Source organism: Sus scrofa, chromosome 2 (assembly GCF_000003025.6).
Source record: "Sus scrofa isolate TJ Tabasco breed Duroc chromosome 2, Sscrofa11.1, whole genome shotgun sequence".
Taxonomy (NCBI): domain Eukaryota; kingdom Metazoa; phylum Chordata; class Mammalia; order Artiodactyla; family Suidae; genus Sus; species Sus scrofa.
In genome coordinates, this window is record NC_010444.4 from 35321785 (window position 1) to 35348260 (window position 26476).

Below are 26476 nucleotides of genomic sequence, written 5' to 3' on the forward strand. Positions count from 1 at the left end.
CTCAATGAATGAATACTGACTAGACAATAAAATCTATGATGCTGGCATTAAGATAGGTATTGGATTTATACTACTTGAGCAAGTCTAGAAAATTCATTTCAGTTATCTGTTTATCAGTTTTCCTCTCTACTTTTTTATGGTCTATACCTGTGGCATATGGAAACTCCCAGGCCAGAGACTGAAACCAAGTTTCAGCTGCAACCTACATTGCAGCTGTGGCAAAACTGGATCTTTCACCCCACTGTGAAGGGCCAGAGATCGAACCCATGCCTCTTCAGTGATCCATACATACCATTTGATAGGAATATAGCCCTTTCAAAAGAGGTATATTTCTAGTTCACATGGAATGTATCTTCTAATGAGATCATACAAAGTGCTTCTTTGATTAAAGACTACCAATTTCCCTTCTGTGTTTCTCTATTAATGCCATACCAAAAAAAAAAAAAAAAAAAGACAAAAAGAAAGTCCAGAACTCATTTTTCTGCTTGTAGTTTAAAATAATGACAAAATTATTCCTTCAGTAACCCTGATTTCGTTATTTTAAGCCACTATGACTTAGTTAGATTTGCATATCCCATTATAAGTTTTTTCTATATTTTTCCCTTGAGTTTTTGTGTTTCCAGCCTATGATGAGAACAGGATGGGGTTTTGAACTAAGAAAATGACAGTCTTGGGGTTTTATGTTTGTTTTTTGATTCAGTAAATTCCTGCTTATGTCTCACTCTTAGAAAAACTAGAGCGGGGTCTGGGCATTCCTTCCTCAACACTATTGGAAAGACTGGAAAATGATGAATTGCTTACTTGCGAGGGTGGGCATTATTATTATTTCTATTTTTTTTTTATTATCAGATTAGCAAACTGAGGTTCAGAAAGATAAAATAAGGTTACCTTATGGGCAAGCGGTTTAGCATTTAAGCTGAGAACCTAGTGGTCTTTAAGATAAGTCCCTGATTTTACCAACCTGCGAGTCTACCTTCCTTAAGTGTGGGAGGAATTTCTGTAGTTTTGACAAAGAGATATATAAAGGAAGAACAAGAAAATGGCAGAGTAAGAAAGAAGATTACAAGGTATACACCATTTGCATTTATCTTACTTTTTCATTTTTAAGGACAATGAAGTTAAACTAAGGAGTAGAGCTGTATAGACAGACAATGTTTTGTGATGGCAATAGAAAGCAGACATCACACAACTTTATTTGTAACCCATTTGTAAGAATAAAGGAGATCATAAACTGTTTGAAATATCAAAACATTTAATGAAAAATATTTCATTAAATGAAACATTTAAAAAGAGCAAAATAAAGTAAAAATAGAATCATAAGACTTTCACTATTAAGAATATTAGGTTTTTTAACTAGTGACTTAGAAAATTTAAAAGTGCAGGAACATTTGAATTTTATTGATATATCCACCATGGAGCATTTCTTGATAGGATTCACATGGGATGAACTGTTCAATGCGGAAAAAAAAAATCAAATGAGAGATTAATGATACCTTCTTAGCGAGCCATGAATGTCCAATGTCTATTGTGTCTTAATGGAAAACAACAACAACAACACAGATTTACCCGTCTCTACAAATGCAATGAGATATTACTATGCAGGTTGGGCTTAAACTCAGACTCCAGCTCAAATTCAGATGGTGCTTCTATGTTACTAACCTTGAGCAGGTTAGTTTCTTTCTATGAATCTCAATTTTCTTGACTTTTAAAACAGTAATTAACCAGGATAAAATTTTAAGAGTCCAGCACAGGGCCTGTTATAAATTAAACTTCAGTACAATGAGTCTACTTGTGCATTCATGTGTGACACCATGTAATGAGCTCTTGAGAGCATAGTTCCTTCCCCAAGTAAAACGAAATGTAGAGGAAGAGGCATACGGTAACTCAGTCATTACATGGAGGGGGAAGCATTCTATAAAGGGATAAGTGAATTATGCTATCAGAACACTCAGGAGTGCCCCTGAGCTCCGTCTGAGGTGTCAGTAAGAGTTCTAGGCAGAGGCACTGTGCAAATGGATAAAGGATTAATACATATTATTTAGTCAGAAGTCAGGAAAGCATACCAGATAATATTTCCAATGTCAAGACACACTGTGGTAGTTCAGTGGAGGCAGTTTATAGATAGACATGTTGAAGCTGAGAGATGTGGAGGCCAGAAGTAAAACAAAAGTCAGATTTGGAAGTTTAGTTCCCTTCCATCAACAAGACCAAGCAAATTTAATGCTAACCAAAATAGAATCAAACTTATCATCCTTTGTCTTCAGAAAGAGGTAAGAAAGGGAGAGGACAAGATGGCGGAGGAGTAGGGGGACACGCTCGCCCTCTCCCACAAACACAACAAAAAAAAAAACACATCTACAGAAGAAATGACTCGCACAGAACAACAACCAATCGCTGGCAGAGGAACCTAAACTCCAATAACGGCAAGAAATTCGTGACATTATTGGGCAGAACGGGAGAAAAGAGGAGAGTGAGAGAAGGTGAATCCGAGCGGGACCGGCGCTCCCGAAAGGGAACTGCGGAGGAGAAAGGGATCCCGCACCCTGGAAAGTCTCCTACCGGGGAAAGATCAAACCAACCGGAGGAATCTCCAGATGCAGAGAAGAGTGTAGCAGTAAGTCGGAGTACGGAAAAACGATCAAGAACCCAACGGACCATCTGAACTACGGGCACAGTCACCAAAAATTGAGACGCCTGGGTGGGGGCTGGGCACCGAATCCTCGGCTCCAGAGGTTAGTCCCCGGGAAAGGGCCGGGGGACGCCTGGGTGGGGGCTGGGCACCGAGACCTCAGCTCTGAAGGTTGGTCCCCGAGAGGGGGCCGGGGGACACCTGGGTCGGGGCTGGGCACCGAGACCTCGCCTCCGAAGGTTAGTCCCCAAGAAAGGGCCGGGGGACGCCTGGGGGTGGGGGCTGGGCACCGAGACCTCGGCTCCAGAGATTAGTCCCCGGGCTAGGGGGCGGGGAAGAGCGGAAACTGCTTGGGAGGTCTCTAAACCATTTGACGGGGCAGAGACTGCCTGGGAGACTAGAAAACAAAGCTGTCGCAGAGGAAGGGAGCAATACTCTAGGGGCGGGGAAGTGGAAAGCCGCCTCAGAGGGAACCTGGGAGAAGAGCCTGGTCTGCGCCCGTGCTGGGGAGGGGAGAGAAGAAGGGGTGGGTCCCCATAGAATACCCCCCACGCCACAACAAGCTTACAGGCCCGCTAGCTAGCAGAAAGCTGTGCTTCCCAGTGCATTCCCTCCCCCCACCCCCGCCACCCCCTACGCTCTCGCCGAACCTGGGGCTGCCTGCCATCCAGGAGGGCTGGCCTCAACAATTGCCTGAAGCCTACCACCGCAGGGGCTCTCCCTGCACAGGCCTGCTTGCCCTTTGGAGGGGCTACACTTCCACAGAGCAGCACCAAACACCACCAGCCCCCTAAAAAAGGCCTGCAGCCCAGAAAAGCTAGAACAAGCCTAGCCAGGCCGTGAATAGATCGACCTAATTCTCCGACGGTTTTTCTGAGACGGGCTCCCCCGGGGAGGAGCCTCTTGAGTCTCCAAGGGCCTTGCTACACGCCCAAGACCCCAGGGGGTGCTAAGACCTAGTGGACCAGCTGCATAGGACTGCCAGCTCCAGGCAGGACCCCCTGCAGACCAGAAAAGCTGCAACAAGCCTGGCCGAATCGGGAAAAGATCTCAGACGATCTTTCTGAGTCGGGCTGTCCTGGGGAGGAGCCTCTTGAGCCTCCAAGGGCCCTGCTACCCGCCCAAGACCCCAGGGGGTGCTGAGACCTAGTGGACCAGCTGCATAGGACTGCCAGCTCCAGGCAGGACCCCCTGCAGCCCAGAAAAGCTGCAACAAGCCTGGCCGACTTGGGAAAAGATCTCAGACGGTCTTTCTGAGTCGGGCTGTCCTGGGGAGGAGCCTCTTGAGCCTCCAAGGGCCCTGCTACCCGCCCAAGACCCCAGGGGGTGCTGAGACCTAGTGGACCAGCTGCATAGGACTGCCAGCTCCAGGCAGGACCCCCTGCAGCCCAGAAAACCTGCAACAAGCCTGGCCGAATCGAGAAAAGATCTCAAACGGTCGTTCTGAATCGGGCTGCCCTGGGGAGGAGCCTCTTGAGCCTCCAAGGGCCCTGCTACCCGCCCAAGACCCCAAGGGGTGCTGAGACCTAGTGGACCAGCTGCATAGGACTGCCAGCTCCAGGCAGGACCCCCTGCAGCCCAGAAAAGCTGCAACAAGCCTGGCCGACTTGGGAAAAGATCTCAGACGGTCTTTCTGAGTCAGGCTGTCCTGGGGAGGAGCCTCTTGAGTCTCCAAGGGCCCTGCTACCCGCCCAAGACCCCAGGGGGTGCTGAGACCTAGTGGACCAGCTGCATAGGACTGCCAGCTCCAGGCAGGACCCCCTGCAGCCCAGAAAAGCTGCAACAAGCCTGGCCGACTTGGGAAAAGATCTCAGACGGTCTTTCTGAGTCGGGCTGTTCTGGGGAGGAGCCTCTTGAGCCTCCAAAGGCCCTGCTACCCGCCCAAGACCCCAAGGGGTGCTGAGACCTAGTGGACCAGCTGCATAGGACTGCCAGCTCCAGGCAGGACCCCCTGCAGCCCAGAAAAGCTGCAACAAGCCTGGCCGAATCGGGAAAAGATCTCAGACGGTCTTTCTGAGTCGGGCTGTCCTGGGGAGGAGCCTCTTGAGCCTCCAAGGGCCCTGCTACCCGCCCAAGACCCCAGGGGGTGCTGAGACCTAGTGGACCAGCTGCATAGGACTGCCAGCTCCAGGCAGGACCCCCTGCAGCCCAGAAAACCTGCAACAAGCCTGGCCGAATCGAGAAAAGATCTCAAACGGTCGTTCTGAATCGGGCTGCCCTGGGGAGGAGCCTCTTGAGCCTCCAAGGGCCCTGCTACCCGCCCAAGACCCCAAGGGGTGCTGAGACCTAGTGGACCAGCTGCATAGGACTGCCAGCTCCAGGCAGGACCCCCTGCAGCCCAGAAAAGCTGCAACAAGCCTGGCCGACTTGGGAAAAGATCTCAGACGGTCTTTCTGAGTCAGGCTGTCCTGGGGAGGAGCCTCTTGAGTCTCCAAGGGCCCTGCTACCCGCCCAAGACCCCAGGGGGTGCTGAGACCTAGTGGACCAGCTGCATAGGACTGCCAGCTCCAGGCAGGACCCCCTGCAGCCCAGAAAAGCTGCAACAAGCCTGGCCGACTTGGGAAAAGATCTCAGACGGTCTTTCTGAGTCGGGCTGTTCTGGGGAGGAGCCTCTTGAGTCTCCAAAGGCCCTGCTACCCGCCCAAGACCCCAGGGGGTGCTGAGAACCAAGTGAAATCTGCTACCATCGTGGGGTGGACCTCCCAGTCCTGTCTGCCCTCAGGAAGTCCTCCTTTGCTTCAAAGAAACACTGTTAGTCCCATCAACACTCCAGAAAAGCCACACTGTCTCAAAAAAAAGATTGACCAACAACGACAGCCCTCAGGAAATATTCCAGGGCAGTGACAAGGCAAGCACTACCCGATAACGGAGAGTACAACTCCCTCAGGAGAAAGAAGACAACAAGCAAGATGAAGAAGCTGAGAAACCACCCCCAGTCAAACCAACAGGAGAACTCACCTAAAACAGTCAACAATGAAACTGATCTCTGCAGTCTGACAGACCTGGAGTTCAAAAGAGAAATAGTGAAAATACTGAAGGAATTAAGAGAAGATATGAACAGCAATGCAGATACCCTCAGAAAGGAGCTAGAAAATATAAGGAGGAGCCAAGAAAAACTAGAACATTCATTTGCAGAGATGCAAACTGAACTAGGGGCAGTAAAAACCAGAATGAATAATGCAGAAGAACGAATCAGTGATATGGAAGATAGAATAATGGAAATCACTCAATCTGGTCAACAGACAGAAAACCGAATCAAAAAACTGGAAAGCAATATAAGAGACCTATGGGATAATATAAAACGGGCCAATCTACGCATAATAGGAATTCCAGAAGGAGTAGAAAAAGATAAAGGAATGGAAAATATATTTGAAGAAATTATCGCTGGAAACTTCCCAAATCTAAAGGATACTGGATTCAAGATACAAGAAGCACAGAGGGCCCCAAACAAACTGAACCCAAACAGACCCACACCAAGACACATCATAATAAAAATGGCAAAAGTTAGTGATAAAGAGAGGATCCTAAAGGCAGCAAGAGAAAAACAGAATGTTACCTACAAGGGAACCCCCATAAGAATATCAGCTGATTTCTCTGCAGAAACACTACAGGCCAGGAGGGAATGGCAAGAGATATTTAAAGTGCTCAAAGGAAAAAATATGCAACCTAGAATACTTTATCCAGCAAGAATATCATTTAAAATAGAAGGGGAAATAAAAATTTTTCCCAACAAACAAAAACTTAAAGAGTACAGCAACACAAAACCCAGGTTAAAGGAAATATTGAAAGGGCTTCTCTAAACCAAAAAGAAAGGAAGGAAAGGGAAGAAAAAAGAAAAGAAAAAAAAAAAAAAAGAAGAAGAAGAAGAAGAGGAAGAACTAGGACTGAGGAAGATACAATCAGAGAGCAGTCACTCAAATAAGCCAGCATACAGATTTAATCATGAACATGCTTCAAACAAAATAAAATTAAAAAGAAAAAAATAAAAGAGTCATCAAAACCATAAAATGTGGGCAAGGGATGTTAGGAGGTAAATAATCCTTTTTGTTTGTATGTATGTCTCTCTTCTTAATTTTAATATAATAATGAAGTGTTTGAACTTACAGGACCATCAGGCTAAAACACACAATTATGGGAAGGGGTTAGCATACTTAAAAAACAGGGCAACCACAAGCCAAAACCAAATATTGCATGTGCAAAAAATGAAAAAAAAAAATACACTCAAGCAGATAATAACAGGAGACCATCCAACCAAAAAAAAAAAAAAAAAAAAAAAAAAAGAAGAATGGAGAACCATAGAATCAACTGGAACACGAGGGTCAAATGGCAATAAATAATCATCTATCAATTATCACCTTAAATGTCAATGGACTGAATGCCCCAATCAAAAGACACAGAATGGCTGAGTGGATAAAACGGCAAAAACCTTCAATATGCTGCCTACAAGAAACTCACCTTAGGACAAAAGATACATATAGATTGAAAGTGAAAGGCTGGGGAAAAGTATTTCATGCCAATAGACATGACAGAAAAGCAGGAGTTGCAACGCTCATATCAGACAAAATAGACTTTAAAACAAAAGACATAAAGAAAGACAAAGAAGGACACTATTTAATGATTAAGGGATCCATCCAAGGAGAGGATGTTACTATCATCAACATATATGCCCCAAACATAGGAGCACCCAGATACATACAACAAATATTAACAGACATAAAGGGAGATATTGATGAGAATACAATCATAGTAGGAGACCTAAATACCCCCCTCACATCAATGGACAGATCCTCTAGACAGAAAACCAATAAAGCAACAGAGATCCTAAAGGAAACAATAGAAAAGTTAGACTTAATTGATATCTTCAGGACACTACATCCAAAAAAATCAGAATACACATTCTTCTCAAATGCTCATGGAACATTCTCAAGAATCGACCACATATTGGGACATAAAGCGAATCTCAATAAATTTAGGAGCATAGAAATTATCTCAAGTATCTTCTCTGACCACAATGCCATGAAATTAGAAATCAACCATGGGAAAAGCAAAGAGAAAAAACCTACTGCATGGAGACTAAACAACATGCTACTAAAAAACCAATGGGTCAATGAGGAAATCAAGAAGGAAATTAAAAACTATCTTGAAACAAATGATAATGAAGACACAACCTCTCAAAATCTATGGGATGCTGCGAAAGCAGTGCTCAGAGGGAAATTTATAGCAATCCAGGCCTTTCTCAAAAAAGAAGAAAGATCCCAAATTGACAACTTAACCCTCCACCTAAATGAATTAGAAAAAGAAGAACAAAGAAGTCCTAAAGTCAGCAGAAGGAAGGAAATTGTAAAGATCAAAGAAGAAATCAATAAAATAGAGACTCAAAAAACAATAGAGAAAATTAATAAAACCAAGAGCTGGTTCTTTGAAAAGGTGAACAAAATTGATAAACCCCTGGCCAGACTCACTAAAAAGAGGAGAGAAAGAACCCAAATCACCAAAATTATAAATGAAAAAGGAGAAATCACAACGGATACAGCAGAAATACAAAAAACCATAAGAGAATACTATGAACAACTATATGGCAATAAGTTTGACAATCTGGAAGAAATGGACAATTTTCTAGAATCTTACAGCCTGCCAAAACTGAATCAAGCAGAAACAGACCAACTGAACAGACCAATCACTAGAAATGAAATTGAAGAGGTCATAAAATCACTCCCTACAAATAAAAGCCCAGGACCAGATGGCTTCACAGGTGAATTCTATCAAACATATAAAGAGGAATTGGTGCCCATCCTCCTTAAACTCTTTCAAAAGGTTGAAGAAGAAGGAATACTCCCAAAGACATTCTATGAGGCCACCATCACCCTCATTCCAAAACCAGGCAGAGATACCACCAAAAAAGAAAACTATCGCCCAATATCATTGATGAATATAGATGCAAAACTTCTCAACAAAATCTTAGCCAACCGAATCCAACAACATATCAAAAAAATTATACACCATGACCAGGTTGGGTTCATCCCAGGTTCACAAGGATGGTTCAACATACGCAAATCAATCAACATCATACACCACATTAACAAAAAAAAAGTCAAAAATCATATGATCATCTCAATAGATGCAGAAAAAGCATTTGACAAAGTTCAACATCCATTCATGATCAAGACCCTCGCCAAAGTGGGTATAGAGGGAACATTCCTGAATATAATCAAAGCCATTTATGATAAACCCACAGCAAATATAATCCTCAATGGGGAAAAACTGAAAGCCTTCTCACTCAAATCTGGAACAAGACAGGGATGCCCACTCTCACCACTGCTCTTCAACATAGTTTTGGAAGTCTTAGCCACAGCAATTAGACAAACAAAAGAAATCAAAGGCATCCATATAGGAAGAGAAGGGATCAAACTGTCACTGTATGCAGATGACATGATTCTATACCTAGAAAACCCTAAGGACTCAACCCCAAAACTCCTTGAACTGATTAATAAATTCAGCAAAGTGGCAGGATATAAGATTAACATTCAGAAGTCAGTTGCATTTCTGTATACCAGCAATGAAGCATTAGAAAAGGAATACAAAAATACGATACCTTTTAAAATTGTACCTCACAAAATCAAATACCTCGGAATACACCTAACCAAAGAGGTAAAGGACCTATATGCCGAGAACTATAAAACCTTAATCAAAGAAATCAAAGAAGATGTAAAAAAATGGAAAGATATTCCATGTTCATGGATTGGAAAAATCAATATTGTGAAAATGGCCATCCTACCCAAAGCAATCTACAGATTCAATGCAATCCCTATCAAATTACCCATGACATTTTTCACAGAACTAGAACAAACAATCCAAACATTTATATGGAACAACAAAAGACCCAGAATCGCCAAAGCAATCCTGAGAAACAAAAACCAAGCAGGAGGCATCACTCTCCCAGACTTCAAGAAATACTACAAAGCCACAGTCATCAAAACAGTGTGGTACTGGTATCAAAACAGACAGACAGACCAATGGAACAGAATAGAGAATCTGGAAATTAACCCTGACACCTATGGTCAATTAATCTTTGACAAGGGAGGCAAGAACATCAAATGGGAAAAGGAAAGTCTATTCAGCAAGCATTGCTGGGAAACCTGGACAGCTGTATGCAAAGCAATGAAACTAGAACACACCCTCACACCATGCACAAAAATAAACTCCAAATGGCTGAAAGACTTAAATATACGACAGGACACCATCAAACTCCTAGAAGAAAACATAGGCAAAACACTCTCTGACATCAACATCATGAATATTTTCTCAGGTCAGTCTCCCAAAGCAATAGAAACTAGAGCAAAAATAAACCCATGGGACCTCATCAAACTGAAAAGCTTTTGCACAGCAAAGGAAACCAAAAAGAAAACAAAAAGACAACTTACAGAATGGGAGAAAATAGTTTCAAATGATGCAACTGACAAGGGCTTAATCTCTAGAATATACAAGCAACTTATACAACTCAACAGCAAAAAAACCAATCAATCAATGGAAAAATGGGCAAAAGACCTGAATAGACATTTCTCCAAGGAAGATATACAGATGGCCAACAAACACATGAAAAAATGCTCAACATCGCTGATTATAAGAGAAATGCAAATCAAAACTACCATGAGATACCACCTCACACCAGTCAGAATGGCCATCATTAATAAATCCACAAATAACAAGTGCTGGAGGGGCTGTGGAGAAAAGGGAACCCTCCTGCACTGTTGGTGGGAATGTAAACTGGTACAGCCACTATGGAGAACAGTTTGGAGATACCTTAGAAATCTATACATAGAACTTCCATATGACCCTGCAATCCCACTCTTGGGCATCTATCCGGACAAAGCTCTACTTAAAAGAGACACATGCACCCGCATGTTCATTGCAGCACTATTCACAATAGCCAGGACATGGAAACAATCCAAATGTCCATCGACAGAGGATTGGATTCGGAAGATGTGGTATATATACACGATGGAATACTACTCAGCCATAAAAAAGGATGACATCATGCCATTTGCAGCAACATGGATGGAACTAGAGAATCTCATACTGAGTGAAATGAGCCAGAAAGACAAAGACAAATACCATATGACATCACTTATAACTGGAATCTAATATCCAGCACAAATGAACATCTCCTCAGAAAAGAAAATCAATCATGGACTTGGAGAAGAGACTTGTGGTTGCCTGATGGGAGGGGGAGGGAGTGGGAGGGATCGGGAGCTTGGGCTTATCAGTCACAACGTAGAATAGATTTACAAGGAGATCCCGCTGAATAGCATTGAGAACTATGTCTAGATACTCATGTTGCAACAGAAGAAATGGTGGGGGAAAAACTGTAATTGTAATTTATACATGTAAGGATAACCTGACCCCCTTGCTGTACAGTGGGAAAATAAAATTTAATTTAAAAAAAAAAAAAAAAAAAAAAAAAAAAAAAAAAAAAAAAAAAAAAAGAAAGAGGTAAGAAAGAATAGGCATCAAAATAGTTAAAGGTGTATAGGATTAAGAGATACAAACTACTGTTTATGAAATAAATATATAAGCAACAAGGATATATTGTATAGTACAGGGTAAACTAGTCATTATTTTGTATTAGTTTTAAATGGAGGATAATCTATAAAAATATTGAATCACTATGTTGTACACCTGGAACTAATATAACATTATAAATCAACTATACTTAAATAAAAAGTAAACCATTTCATCTATTCAACAAACTTATATTGAGTGCTTATTATATAAAATGACCTGATAAGTGCTGAGAATGCAAAAGAAAGAACGAACGAACTAGACAGGTGGCTGCTTTTGCATTGAAATATATCATGAAAGTCCTGCTGATACACACATTAACTCTTGGACAGTGCTAAGGGTAAGAGTTCCAGGGAAGAGGCCAAGGTAGACAGTGAGTGGGGATGGACATTTATAAGGCTATTTCCAACTGGAATGGATGGTTTTCAATATTTAACAGAAAGCATGGTCACCTCCTGGGCACTCACTGAAAATGAGGCCTGGACATAGGTTAAATTTCTGGTAAATCACATCAAGACTTAATTGATTTTTGCTCTGAATTTCTTTGGGGTAATTTAATTTCCTCACTCCCAGTGTGAGTTTATGTATATGTGATATGTGCATAGATGTGTTTGTGTGTATATGTCTTCCACAGAACTTATTTTCAACTATCCACAAGTGGGTCATGTGTTCACACAATATATATTATATGATGGAATTAAATGTTCAACAGTTCAGTGATTCTGGTACTGTATTCTGGCATCATATCTGCTACCACGTTATTAATCTAAAATATATCACCCTTCAGAGATAATAACATACTGTGATTTTGACATATTCTAAGCTCTTTCACTCTTTTAAATTCACATAACTGCATGGAGAGGTGGACAGTGTAGAAGTTAATAATTTATAAATTACTTTCAAGTGAGTTTCTTTTTGCTATATTGCCATTATGAAAAAATGAACAGGTATTATCATTACTTCAACTTTAAATAGGAAAAAATTGAGAAGTAGAGAGATATAATATCTTATTGAAACTTAAGTTAAATTCAATATTTCTGTATTGAAAAATGGATATTAACTTATTTGAACATTTAATTTTAGAATTAAAATGCTTTCATTTGAATTAAAAATGGTTAAGAACTTTCATTCCAATTTTTATGGTAAAGGTTTGGAAATTACTATCTCCTGGTGCGGGTAAAACATACAAGCAACAGAATAAAATTCTCATCCTTTCAAAAGCTTCTTTTTAGTTGACAATTTTCTATGGAATTACTGATAATTATATTTTAGCTCTGGACTCTATAACTAAAATGTGTCTATTTAATTTTGAAACTAGAATTCACAAAGTACCTCTGGCATTAGAGAAAAAAAAAAGTCTAGTTTTCTAAATGAGAAACAGAGAAAAGATACACTTATTTTTAGCAAATATAGGTCCAAAATACTAGTACTATTTCTAAGAATGACTAATGATTTTGCAAATACCTAACTACAATCGTCTTTTTTTTTTTTTTTTTTGCTTTTTTGGGCTGCTACAGCTGCCAGTCTACACCACAGCCACAGCAACACTGGATCCTTAACCCACTGAGTGAGGCCAGGGATTGAACCCATGTCCTCATGGATACTAGTCAGGATTGTCACCACTGAGCCATAATTATTACATAGAAATTCCAACATTTTACACATTCTGATTAAGTTTCAGCAAGTGCAAATGACTTTTATTTTTTAAGGAAAATATACAAGTGCCTTTCATGTGTAAGGCACTGGACCAACTGCCCTGAGGGTAAATAAAACCTGCTTTTGTTCTTCAAGGAGATGTGAAGAGATGTTGCACATGCATCAAAAATAAACTTTATCCAAAAATGCTAAGTGATTACAATTACCAGAAGAAACAAATTCTATGAAAGGTAAGGATAAGAATGTAATGGCACCTTTATCTGAAGCACGTCAAGTTTCATGGAGAAATATTTTGTAAAATGAAATGTTGCATAAAATATCTAAGGTTATTCAGTAAACTGTAGTATAAAATTACAAGTACTTCTATTTCCAAAATGATGAAATAGATGGACTTTTTCTCTATTTTTCCAACTTAAAGTTTCTGGTAGTTATATATAAAACAAACACACAAAGACTTTGAAAGATGGTTAGCAAAGTAGATGGGTTAGTAAACCTGGAACTCAAGGAAGTAAATGCTGGTGAAGACTTTGGTTTTCTTTTTATCTTATGTATCTCAGGCTTGGAATTGTAAAAACCACAACTCGGAAACTTTGGAAGAACAAAGGAAATAAGAGTTTCAACAAAAACTTAATGTCTCTAGCCAAAGGATGTGAAAAGGGACAGCTTGACAAGACGAAAAAAAATATATATATATAAAATTATCTCTCAACTGCAGTCGAGCACAGCAGAAAAACAAAATGAAAAGAAAAAACAACAATGGTCACCCCTTAACTCTCGCCAGTAAGACTTGTGAGTAGTCCAACCTCCATCCTTGCCAGACTATACTGAAGTAGTCCAAACCCTGCAACATGATGGTATCATAGAAGGATGCTTATCCCTAGTGGGTCATGGCAACCTCTCCTCAACATGTCAATGGAGACTGTGGGGAAGCTGGACTTAAACCCCGCCAAACAGTAATGAAGTGCTTTTCTCACTCCCACCTGTGGTGCTGTCGCATGTGGCCTAGTTGGGATTCAAGAGTTTCACTGCTGTCCAGAGGTAAAAATGCCATACACACCCCACCTCTCAAGTGATGTCAGTGCAGGCCATATAGATAGTGAAGACTCCCACACGTGTCCAGCAGTAATGAGACAGTGAAGACTCCCAAACCTGTCCAGCAGTAATGAGAAATGCCCTTCTTCCCTAGGTTGTCAAAGGAGGATTAGTGAGGAACTAGTACTTCCACTACGTGACAGTAACAACGCATTGTCCTATTATGTTACCAGAGTGGTATCAAAGGAAGCCAGCTAAAAGAGATGGTTTAAATAAGACTCAGAGTCTCATAATATAATACACAAATTGTCTAGGTTTTTAAAAAATCACTTATCATAGCAAGAATCATGAAAATTTCAACTTAAATGAAAAAGACAATAAAAATCAACATTGAGATAACAGAGAAGGTAAAAGTATCTGACAATGATTTTCAAGAAGCCATCATTAAATGCTTCATTGGGTAATTATAAACATACTTGAAGCAAATGAAAACATAGGAAGTCTCAGCAAAGACATCAAAAATAAAAAGATATTATACAGGAAAACTAAATAGAGTTTCATAACTAAAAATTACAGCATCCAAAATAAAAATCACAGTGGATGAGCTCAGATGGAGAATAAAGAGAACAGAGGAAACAAATCATCAAACATGAAGATAGGATGATAGTAATTGCCCTATGTAAATAAAAGAGAAAATAGACTGAAAAAATATCATCAGAGCTTTAGGAACCTTTTAAACCCTGACAAAACCTCTAGCAACAATGCACAGAGCAACTGAACAGAAAATATGCAGGAATATAGAAGAAAGCATCATCAACCAGTGGGATCTAATTAACATTTATGTAGCACTCTACCCAACAACAGAAGAATAAACATTCTTTTCAAGTACCCATGGGACCTATAATCTAGATATAACATATTGGATTTCTCTTGTGGCTAAGCCAACACTTAAGGATCCAGTGTTGTCACTGCAGTGGCTCTGGTAACTGTTGTGCTGCAGGTTGGATTCCTGGCCTGGGAACTTCCAGAAGCTGTGGGTATGGCCAAAAAAAAGGAAAACGAAAAGACAGATATACCACATTTTTTCCCATAAAATAAACCTCCACCATTTTAGAAGAATAGGAATCATACACAATGTGTTCTCTTACCACAAGGTGCTCAAAGTACAGCTGGATAAGAGAAAGTTAATATGCAGTTCTTAGAAACTACACAACATACTTGTACATAACAAGAGGAAAACAGCAATATTTTAAAATGCATTGATTTGAATTAAAATGAAATTTCTGTATATCAAAATTACTATATAGCACAGCTGAAGCAGTGCTGACAGAAAATTTCATAGCACTAAATACCTACATGAGAGAAAAGAAAATTTCAAATTAATAACCTAAGCTTATAACAGAAGAACCTACAGAAATAAGTGCAATTTAAATTCAAATCAAGCAGAAGGAAGGAAATAATAAATATAAGAGCAGACATAAATTAAATTAAAAACAAAAGATAATACAGAATATCAATGAAATCAAAATCTGGTTCTCTAAAACAATCTATAGAATTGACAAACTTCCAGCAAGAGTGTGAAAAAGGACAGGGTATAAATTACCAATATCAGAAATGAAACAAGGGATGTCAGTACAAACTATATAGATATCAAGATGGAATACTACTAACAACTCTACAAACTGACAACTTGGATGAACTATACATACCACTTGAAAAGTACAGACTACTACATCTCATCTTGTATGAAACAGATCATTTGAAGAGCCTTAAAACTATTAAAGGCAACAGATATCTATAATTTGTAACTTAAAAACTCCAAAACAGACTGCCAGCCCCAGAAGGTGTCACTAAAGAATTCTATCAAATGTTTAAAGAAGTAATTAACACCAGTTCTGTTCAATATCTCACAGAAGAGACACTTCCAATAAAATAATATGCTAATAATAATAATAGCATAAGATATTATGCTAGTATTACCCTGATTATCAAGACTAAATGAATATAATAATAAAAATACCAAAAACAAAAAAAACTATTGATCGATAGTCTTCATGAATATAGATCAAAAATCTTTTTTTTTTTTTTTTTTTTTTGGCTTTTTGTTTTGTTGTTGTTGTTGTTGCTATTTCTTGGGCCGCTCCCATGGCATATGGAGGTTCCCAGGCTAGAGGTCGAATCAGAGCTGTAGCCACCGGCCTACGCCAGAACCACAGCAACGCGGGATCCGAGCCGCGTCTGCAACCTACACCACAGCTCAGGGCAGCGCCGGATCGTTAACCCACTGAGCAAGGGCAGGGACCGAACCCGCAACCTCATGGTTCCTAGTCGGATTCGTTAACCACTGCACCACGACGGGAACTCCGATCAAAAATCTTTTAACAAAATATTAATAAACAGAATTTAGCAACATACAAGAGGAATTATATACCATGATCAAGTGGTATTTAGTCCTTAGATTCAAGGGTTGTTAAATACTGAGGAATTACACAAGGCAATCCAACATATTAGCAGACTAAAGCAGAAACATCACATGATCATAGAAATTTAGGCAAAAAATTTCTTTGACAAAATTCAATTCACATTCATGTGAAAACTCAGAGAATTAAGAATAAAGGAGAATCTCTTCAATCTGGTAATGAGCATCTATAAAAAATCTACAAGTAAAAACTTAATTCTTTTCCCCTAAGATTGTAAACAATGCACAGATATCTGCTTCCCCCACTCTTATTTAACATAGTGTGGGATGTTCTAATTAATGCAGTAAGGTAAGAAAATAAAATTTTTTAAAAATGCAGATAATGAAGTTTTGAAGGAATAAAACTGTTACCCTTTGCTGATAACATGATTACCTACACAGAAAAATCCCAAGAATTCAAAAAAATAGATAAAATCTTGGAATTAATAAATTCAAAAGCAGCAGCATACCAAAAAACTATATAACAAGTTAATTTTATTTTTATGTGCTGTCAGTGAAATGTTGACAGTAAAATTAAAAATAGAGTATCATTTGCAAATGGGAAGAAAAGAAATACTTAGGTGCAAATCTAGCAAAGGATGTATAGGATTTTATGCTCAAAATTTTTAAACACTGATGAAAAATAATAGTATCTATATAAATGGAGAGACATTCCATTTTCATGGATTGGAATACAACATAAAAAAAAGATGGTAATTCTCTCCAAATTGATATGAGCTTAGCATGATTCTTATCAAAACAATATTAATTTTTAAATAGATTATATGCATATGTAAAGGCAAAATATGCAGAATAGATAAAATACTTTTGAAAAGAAGAATAAAGTGAGAGGACTCAGTCTACCCAATTTTAAGATATTATATATCTACTGTAATCAGGAATGTGATGTATTGATGGAGGAAGAATAGACACATATATCAGTGGAACAGTATAGAGAACTCAGGAATACATTCAAGCAAATATGACTAACTGGATTTTGACATAGATGCAAAGTGGTTTTAATGGTGGAAAGACACACTTTTCAACAAATGGTGCTTAAACAATGGGAAATCCATGGACAAAGCAATAAAAAATAAGACTCTACCTTAAATTCCATACTTTACTCAAAATTTAAGTCAATGTGAATCATGGACTTTAAATTATAAAAAATTTTGAGAAGAACAAAAAACACAGAGGAAAAACATAGGGGGAAATCTTCTGGATTTAGAGCTAGACAAGACTCGATTCCAAAACTATGATTCATACAAGGAAAAATTTATGTTTGGTTTCATAAATCTTAAAAATCAACCTTTGTGTAAGAGAGTATTGAGAGAGAAAAAGACAAAGCTGTATAAACTGGGAGAACCTACTTGCAAACTATGAATATAACAAAAGACTAGAATCTAGAATACATAAAAATCTCTTAAACTCCAACTTAGAAAAAAAAAATTCTAACCAGAAGATGTGCAGAGGACCTATAAAGCCATTTTACCAATGAGGTTATAGAGATAGCAAATAAAAATAAGAAAAAAATGTTCAACATAATAAGCTATATTAAAGAAATGCTAATTAAAAGTATAGTTAAATATAACCAAACACCTATCAAAATGGCAAAAATAAAATGTTTAAATGGTGTTACAACAAAAGTAAAAAAGTGGAGAAACTGAATCACTAATACATTGTTGACAGGAAGGTAAAATGCTACAGCTGCTCCTCAAAACTGTCAGTTGCACAGAAAACTAAACATACTGCTACTGCCATACGACTCAGCAATTGCACTTTTGGGCATTTATTCCAAAGAAATAAAGACTTATGTTCACATAAAAACCTGTTCACATATGTTCATAGCATCTGCATGGGTAATAGCCCCCAAATTGGAAAAAAAAACAGATAATCTTCAACAGATGAATGGTTAAACAAACTGTGGCTCATCCAAATTTTCAGTAACAAAAAGAATAAACTATGAATTAAAGCAACAGTTTGGGATGAATCTGTAGAGAATTATGCCTAGAGGAGAAAAAAAAATGTCAAACTCCTAAGTTTACACATTGTTATTATTTCACTTATACATCATTCTTCAAATAGCGATTTATAAATGGAGAAGACACTAAAAGGTTGTCAGGAATTAAGGACAGGAATGTGTGTGAGGGAGGTAAGTAAATAATACGTGAAGGATCACGGTGATGACGGAACTATTCTGTTTCTTAATGTTTTCTACGTCAATATCCTGGTCATGATACTACATAGTAGTTTTGCCAGAAGTTAGCATCAGAGAAACTGGATAAAGGTAAGAGGGATTCCTTTTTATCATCTCTGCATATAGGGGGAAAAGTTAGGTCTATAAAATGTATTTCGAAAAAAATAATAAAATTGTGACCCCAAAATTAATATTTTATGATCTCCTAATGACAAACTTTAAACTTAACTATTGAACCTGGAAGAGGATATGTAGATACATTAATCAATTCAGTTATACATGCGACACACCTACTTCTTGAGTATTAGTATTATATGCTAGGTATTGTTCTGTATTCTTGTGATAGAACCATATACAAGATAGCATCTGTGATACCAAGACATCACATTGAAATTGGGGATGTAAATTACAAAGAAGTAATCAAATCAACAAGGTGGTTTTAAATGATAAGTACAAGAATAAAGAAAACAAAATAAAGTGATGGTGTGATAGTAGTGGGTAGGGACTGTCAAGAAAGGCAACTTTTAGGTGAGTCATTAGGTAATATCTCTCTGAAAACACAAAGGACTGTGTCATAGGAAGTTCTAGGGGAAGCTTTTCTAACAAAGAGAAACTGCAGTATTAAGACCTTAATCAGGAGCAATTTTCATACATTTGAGAAACACAAAAATCATTGTGGCTAGAGCAGAGTGAATAAAAGGAAATGAGCAGATGACATCTCAAAGACTGGCATAGGCTAACATACAGGGCTCTGTTTTCCAATGTATAAGTAAGGTCAGTTAAAATATACTGCAAAAGTCCAAGAAAAAGATGATGATGGCTTGAATTATAGTGTAAGTGAGAGTAGAAATGAAAAGAAACTGAGTACAGATATGTTTTCTAGAATAGAGAGGATTTACAGAAGATTGGATCAGATGAGGTGGGAGGAGAAAGAGGAAGCAAGTATTTCTTGGTTTGTGCTTAGATAGATATATAATGTAGTTATTGTAAAAATGAATTAGATTTGAGAGAGATAGAATTAATTTATATACTTGTTCAACATACATTTATTATAATCTATTAGGCCCATCTTATGACAGGTGCTATATTTTTGGACAACAGAGACATTTAAAACATGGCTAAAGAAACAGGCTGATAGCATCATGTACCATAGAGGTAAACAGAATATACAGAGAGGAGGCAATTACCTCTGCCTGGGAGATTAGGAATGGCTGCTAAATTTACTAATAAAATATTTTTATTCAGGGCTTAAGATGTACAGAGTTTTCACAAATGGAGAGAAGGGATTTTTAGAAATTTCTGGAAACAGAAAACAAAGGCGAAAACAAAGATTAAGCTAGTGACTAAGTCAGGATTAAACATGTTTTTTGAATGATAGTTTTGCCACCTCTTAATATCATTCTCTTTGTAATTTACATTTTTTCCCTGTTTTTATTTTTAATCACTTTATTGTTCCCTCCCTTCGCAATCCTTATGTTAGAAATACTCATTGTTCACATTATCTTCATTTGGGTTTGTTTTTCAAATAATGTAGATTCAGCTTGACTTTTGCTGCTTCCTCTCTCACATGCATTTCGAATTCAGCATGCACAGGTCTTATTTGTTCCAGGAAAAATGTGAAGCAGGACTTTTTAATGATAAAACCCTCTTCATTCCAAGCTTGAATAAGGAAAAAAAAGGTAAGTGCAGTAAGCTTTAAAATTTAAGTGTACGTGTGCAAATGTGTATGTTTTAATGTACTTTCCTGACTGAATATGAAATCATCCCTTCTATGTCTTAATGAAGTCACCTTTTTATTGTATGTGTAACTGAAATTTCATTTGTTCTTGGACTCCACAAGTCAGAGAAATACTATTAACAATGCAAATAGAATTGGTATCCAAGTAGCCATTGCAGTGTTGAAAGACAGAAGTCTCCAGGTAACTGGAGAGAGGGAGGTGGTTGTTAAAGATCTCTTCCTTGAACATTCGGAGTGTGGTCCTAGAGTAGAAGTGGCAGGAACACTTATCCCTGTGGATTCTGCAGAAAGATGCTTCACCTGATTATTTGTTAAATATTATATTTAACAAATGTCAGCATCATTAGGTTTCTCTAACTTAGTAAGAAGCAAAGATCAAGTTAAATAATTTAAAAAGTGAATAAATTTCTATGAGAGAAAAGGACTGATGAAGCTCACTAAAGAAAATTAAGTAAGTAGGTCTAGTGCACAGGTTTTCTATTCTTAAAACAATATGCCATGGAATAGGTATAAAAATCTGTGTGCACGGAGAACATTAAATACAATTAGTTATGTAAAAATACACAGATTAGATGATGAATATTATTATCCAGTTGGAATGTTTCTATCCATAGGGAAGATATGAATTACATATCCACCTGTTTGCTCACCATTGATTCTCTTTGAAAGGAAATCATTCACAAAATCACTGTAGTGTTTAAGCAAAGTTGAGATCTAAACCAAACTATATTTCTGAAAGGAGACACTAGTACTAATAGACTACCTTCAAGGTAAACATGATCACAATAGAAAATGAAAGCAGATCACATTTAATGGAAATATGTTGTGGCAAAATAATCATTTACTTAACAGAGAGCACTAATTTGTAAAGTCATAATGATTTCATTTATTTAAATAAAGTAAGCTTTTGGCAGCTCTAGAATGTTATTTCTCCTATAGCACAGGCATTTAAAATACAATCTGTTCAGAATTAAAATAACTTCAAACTTGTTCCTCTCCTGCATTTCCTCTGATAATGACCCCATCCCTCCACCAATCTGCCCAAGTGTGAAACTATTTAATCAACATTTCTTCCTTCCTCTCTCCCTCCTTCCTTTCCTTCCTTCCTTCCTCTCCTTCTTCCCTTCCTTCCTTCCTTTTGTTTCTTTCTTTCTACCTCCTGCCATACAAATGATCACATCTATCAATTCTAGGTTTAATTAGTTTTGGAATTCATTTTTTTCTATCCTCAAAACCACTTTCTGTTTCAACTTTCACCTTTCTAGACTTAGAATTACATAATTTAATCTGAATTGGTCTCTTGTTCACATTCTATACTACATGGTCTTTGAAAACATAAATCTTAACACATTCCTTCATGAACGTATCAATGACATCATACACATGGTCTGACTCAGGGCTAATTTTGGATAAATTATCCCCTATGATTATCTTAATATTCTAATAACCCCAATTTATCTACCATTTCCTAGGCATGACATGCTCTTATGAAAGCCAGAATATATAAATAACGGTTATTTTCTATGCATTCACTTTTTCATTCATAACACAATGAATGTGGCAGCTACATCCTGGCTAGTTGTGAGAATTAAAAGGGATAATTTTTATATAACATTAAAAATAAGCATGACATATGATGAGCAATCAATAAATGCCAGACTAATGAGGGCAAGGACTGATCATAATGAAGAAAATCAATACAATACCTTTGTAAATGCCATTTATATTTCCCAGTAACAGCTCCATTTCGACCACAGTTACCTTCTTGGCAAACTCTGACTCAATATTTCTTTGACACGGTATAACAAATCTTGCTTGGGCACTCCCACATCTACTATAGCATATATTACACTTAAATTTCCATTAGTGTGCAAAGTTTTATATATTATAGTCTGGGTGTTTGTATAAGCAATGGGGGTAAAAGAGTATTTATCTCACTAGATTTCATGAAAATTAAATGGGTTAGATATGTAAGTTCCTTAGAGGAGTGGACCATAAAGTGTTAGTTTTTATTATTATGTTTTTCCTTTAAACTCCAAGCTCCATAAGGGTGAAGACTGGCATTATTACATTCCCAGTAGCTAGCACAACAACTCTTACACACTGTAAGGGCTGAACATTTTTGGAAAAAATGATCCAAATGTTTTAATTTTGTAAGATTTTGAAATGTAAGACCAGTGGAAATCACATGTATTTTAATTTATATAGCAAAAAAAGTTACGTCAAGTAAGGGATTTTTAAAAAATTCAAGACATGAAACCTATCACAAAGATGTAATACTAACGTATCCATAGTAAAAAAAAAAAAAAAAAAAAAAAAGCCGCTAGCCTTAATTCCCATATTATCACAACTTATTCTATTATGCTCTTTTTCAGCTACTTTAATACCTTCAACTCCTTAAAGCTATGAATACAGAAAAGAGGTTTAGCTCCAAAGTTAACCAACTGATAAGAAAAAATTAGGATCAGTGCACTCTGTGCAGACCTAGGTCTTTAAATGTTCTTTTTGAGCCACCATTGACAAATGCCTCCTTTTAGGGCAAGGATGCCTGAATAGATTGATTCATTAATTTATTCATTAACTCATTCAACAAATGTTTACTTATTCATCAATATTATCAATTTGTTTCCTCATATGTACCAAAGTATGACCAGGTAGAATGGATATTTGAAATTTCACTTAATTTTGAATTATCATCAAAGATGCTATTTTCTAAAAGGGAGGGATAAATTGGGAGGATGGGATTAACACATGCACACTACAACATATAAAAATAGAAACTAACAAGGACCTACTGTATAGCACGGAGAGGTCTACTCAATGTTCTGTGATAATCTATTTGGGAAAAAAGAATGGATATATGTATATCTATAACTGATTCACTTTGCTGTACACTTAAAATGAATACAATATTGTAAATCAACTATACTCCAAAAAAATACAAAAAAAAGGATTAAAACTACTTTGGTAGCATACTCATTAATATACTTACAAGATATTTAAAACTATAAATGTAAATAATCCTTCCCCACAGGATTTTTAAGGCTATGGGAAAGCACAATAAAAAAAAAATCACTGTAAACATATAATTATGATAGTGATATGGGAATACAAAGTTATGAATTAATTTATATCTGTGAATTAGAAAGGTCTGTCCAAGAAAGTATACCTAAATTGTGATCCCCAGATGTAGTAATAGTTAAATAATGAAGACTGAACCAGAGAAGTGAGCCCCAAATGGGGGATAAAACAGAGAGACTGAGGAAAATCATTATGGCTGGAAGCGAGAAAGTATAGAGAAGGTGATGGGGGTAAAGATCCAGAAGGAGTTAGTGACCATATCAGGAAGGAATTTAGAGGCTAGAGTGGGGACAATGGCACTTCCTCTAAAGTGCACTGGGATGTCAAGAGGAAGAATAAACTCGAAAGTGATGAGTTTACATGTCTCACTGTCCCACTCTACAGTGAGAACTTGAGATCAAGGCATGTGCCTTCTTTTCCTATATAGATTATCACAGAACAGTGGGTAGAATTCCCTGTGCTGGATGTGTGTATATAATAACTGAATCACTTTGTTATACAGCAGAAATTAACAAGGTTGTGTTAGAAGGCTGTGGTAGTGATGTGAGAGAATACAAAGAACACAAAGTTATAGCCTTGTAAATCAAAAAGGTTGAATAAACTTATAAATCAATTATACTTCAATAAAAGCTAAAAAGATGAAAAAAAGGGATGTGTCTTCTCACATTCAATGGAAATATATGATTTTGGTTAAAAAGTAATTTTGGAGTCAGGCAGAATTGAGAGGTTCCATCATTTATGAGCTATGTGATTTTGAACAAGGTTCTTAGAATCCTTATATGTAAAGTGGGGATATAAGTATTCCTACCTCACTGTGTTTGCATGAGGATCAAATAAGGCAATGCAGTAGCAGGCACTCTTTAAATATTCATTATCATTTAGTATCATTATATGCCAATAACCTAGCATATTGATTGGTCCACAGCTACTCTCATGTAAATGGTCACAGAATTGGGCTGAATCCTGTACCTGATAAACAGCAGCTACATAATGGTGATGAATGTGGGATACTGTACCCCAAAGTAGCACCTACATCCAACAAGGTTTTTAAAGATAGATCTGTCAACACAGGATATTTTTTTTAAAGCACAAATGAGAAGTGTCTACATTATATGTACTCCTTCCTCAGCCCACAATTATTTTTCATTTAGTTGCTTTAGTTATAAATTTCAACTCTATTTAACAATGTCCAGAATCTTCACCAGAAAGCCATACAGTCAGCCTTCTCAAATGATCTAAAGTTCCTACAAACGGACACTTAAGCACTTTAAGTTGTTGCAGGTACAGCAAATTCTTGATGACCTTAGAGCAATAGACCAGAACTAAAAATGGAGTCTGAGCTCTCCCAGCACTCGAAGCTAATCAATACCTCTGTGGGCAACATGTCACTCTGTACACAGACACAACATTCAATCAGCTGAAGTCACACTTTGCTGTCTAGTAATAGCTCAATTTAAATTTCCCATGTGTCAGCTTCCTGGTAATGGAGAGCAATGCTGTAGAGAAGATTTTTGCTCCTACTGTTGGCCCCTACCCAGTGAAAAGCTCCATCACTCATGCTGGCCAAGCTGAGTTTTCAGTGATAAGAAAGATAGTATGTCCCTCTTAATGCAAATACACTAGGCTAGATATAGGCAAAGACACTAGGCTAAATATATGACAGCCAGTTATAGCAACTTTAATAATCTTGTTCATTCTATTTGTCTTCAATGTAGTACACGGAGAACTGTGTGGTTACTGTCTTCATGGGAAGGAGGTAAGACTTCCCCAAACAGATACTTGATACTCATCAGAGCTGACATAGCTCAAAAACCAGCTCTGAGAGCAGAAATGGCTACCATTCCCTGTGATCCTGGGGTTTCCCTGCAATCTCAACTTCCAGAATGCATTTTTCCATCATTACACCATTAATATTTCCTCTCATTTGGATTTATAGAAAGTAATTGTTAGACTGCTACAACACAGAATTATTGATCGTATTTTTGAAAATGGATTTCCCTGAGGTTCTAAAACAGTACTATGGCTGACAAGTAATAAACAAAGCTGCCTATTTTGTGGTTGTCATGAGGTAAACTGTCTTAACTTCTGTGTATTGCTTTTACACTTGCTTCTAAATCCTGCATATTTTCAGCAATTGTTATCCTTCAACACTCCGCCTTTCCTTTTTCCAGTCCTCACAGTCTTATTGAGTTGAGAACACTATTTATCACTGAGTATTAATCCCCTAACATATGATCTGAATTTACCCTGGCTCATTTCACTCTATACAGTTCCTATCAGGCCCAGCTTGAACTTCCTGTACTTACATTGCTCTCTGCACTTTCCTCCATGGAAAGTGAGAAATGAAGTGATGGCCAGTCCTGGGACATACATTCATGCCAACTAGTGAATAAAATTAGAGTAGAAATCTAAATATTTTAAACTCAGCCATGTGTCACATATGTGGCTTTAGAATCAGCCTGATAACCCTAAGATATTTGTTGGAGTTGCTCATTTTGCAGAGGAGGGAAAAACCTCTGTCTTATATTTTAAATAACATTTTATACTCAAACTCAGACTTCATTTCATATGCTGATGTTAACCTGGATTACTGAAGTATAGTACCTTATAAATTAATCTTCATTGCAATAAATATATACCAGAATTCCAAAGTATATCTCTAATAAAAATTAATCAATTGAACAATTAAACATGTTTAGATAAAATTTTATATTTTCTAAGTACGTATATGTATGTGTGTGCACATGCATGATTACAATTTATCTTTTATATATATATATATTTATTATTCAAAGAATTTATCACTTCTGTAGTTGTATAATGATCATCACAATTCAATTTCACAGGATTTCCATCCCACAACCCAAGCACATCCCCCCACCCCCCAAACTCTCTCCTTTGGAGACCATAAGTTTTTCAATGTCTGTGAGTCAGCATCTGTTCTGCAAAGAAGTTCAGTCCATCCTTTTTTCAGATTCCATATGTCATTGAAAGCACTGGATGTTGGTATTTCATTGTATGGCTGACTTCACTTAGCATGATAATTTCTAGGTCCATCCATGTTGCTAAAAATGCTGGTATTTTGTTCCTTTTAATGGCTTATGAATATTCCATTGTGTATATGTA

General features: G+C 37.6%; 1 protein-coding gene and 1 long non-coding RNA gene across 2 annotated transcripts in view; one reads left to right on the top strand and one right to left on the bottom strand.

Annotated features, from left to right (window-relative positions):
• LUZP2 (leucine zipper protein 2) overlaps window positions 1-26476 on the bottom strand; it is a 533060-nt gene that overhangs the window by 390670 nt on the left and 115914 nt on the right. The gene's annotated exons all lie outside the window — the stretch shown is intronic.
• On the top strand, window positions 828-14620 carry LOC110259288. The gene is made up of 2 exons (XR_002341542.1): window positions 828-2270; window positions 11120-14620. It is a non-coding gene; the product is annotated as an uncharacterized LOC110259288 (long non-coding RNA).